This window comes from Moschus berezovskii, chromosome 15, assembly GCF_049115385.1.
Source record: "Moschus berezovskii isolate FMDL1 chromosome 15, NW_MosBer_1.0, whole genome shotgun sequence".
NCBI classification, from domain to species: Eukaryota; Metazoa; Chordata; class Mammalia; order Artiodactyla; family Moschidae; genus Moschus; species Moschus berezovskii.
The window spans coordinates 36,673,976-36,675,162 of record NC_142474.1 but is presented as its reverse complement, the minus strand read 5'-3'; the positions used below and the strand labels follow the sequence as shown (position 1 = coordinate 36,675,162).

The 1,187-nt window shown below is 38.3% G+C and overlaps 1 non-coding gene across 1 annotated transcript; it reads left to right on the top strand.

Moving 5' to 3' along the window:
* The first annotated feature begins 340 nt into the window (after nt 1-340).
* LOC129535542 (U6 spliceosomal RNA) lies at nt 341-445 on the top strand. Its single transcript, XR_008681674.1, has one exon. It is a non-coding gene; the product is annotated as a U6 spliceosomal RNA (small nuclear RNA).
* The last annotated feature ends 742 nt before the right edge of the window (nt 446-1,187 follow it).

Here is a 1,187-nt window from a genome sequence, read left to right as displayed (position 1 = left end):
TGATGAAATTATTGTTGAAAATTAACTGAACCTGAAAAAAAAAAACCAGATACCCAGGCCTATGAAGCACAAAGAATCTCAAACAAGTTGAAACCAAGATAAAATATAATTAAAACAGCAAAAGTGAAAGATAGACAATTAAGGCAACAAGAGAAAAACAATGAGTCACATACAAGGGAACTCCCATAAGCTAATCAGCTGATTTTTCTGCAGAAACTTTGCAGCAAGAAGGGAGTGGTATATTTTAAGTGCTGAAAGGGAAAAACCTACAGCCTAGGATACTCTACTGAGAAAGATTATAATTCAGAATCGACAGGCTCATTAAGAAAAAAAGAAAAGAGTGCTGGCTTCAGCAGCACATATACTAAAATTGGAATGATACGGAGAAGATTAGCATGGCCCCTGTGCAAAATGATATGCATATTTGGATGCATTCCAAACTTTAAAAAAGAGAAAGACATGAAAAAAAGGGAAGGGGACACAAATAAACAAATAAGAAATGAAAGAGGAGAAATTACAATCAACATCACAGGGAACAAAAAAATGATAAAAGGTCCAATGGTTAAGAATCCACCTTGTAGTGCAGGAGAAATGAGTTCAACCCCTGGTCAAGGAACAAAGATCGCACATGCCACAAAGCAACTAAACCCATGTACCTCAATGACTGAGTCCACATGCTCCAGAGCCCATGTGCTGCAACTAGAGAGCCTGCATGCTGCGACCACTGAAGCTCATGGACCACTACTAAAAAGTCCACAAGCCACAGTGAAAGATCCTGCATGATGAAATAAAGACCCTGTGTGCAGCAACCAAGACCCAATGCAGCCAACAGATTAAATAAATAAAAAGGATACTATAAACAATTATATGCCAACAAATTCAACAAGCTAGGAGAAACGGATAAATTTCCAGTAACATACGGTCTTCCAAAACTGAATTGGAAGAAATAGACAATCTGAACAGATCAATCATTAGTAGTGAAACTGAATTAGCAAAAAACAAAAAGTTTAGTCTCTCAGTCGTGTCTGACTCTTTGTGACCCCATGGACTATAGCCCACCAGGCTCCTCCATCCATGGGATTTTCCAGGCAAGAGTACCGGAGTGGGTTGCCATTTCTTTCTCCAAACAAAGCAAAATAAAACAAAAAAATTCCCAGCAAACAAAAATCCAGGACCAAAAGCCTTCA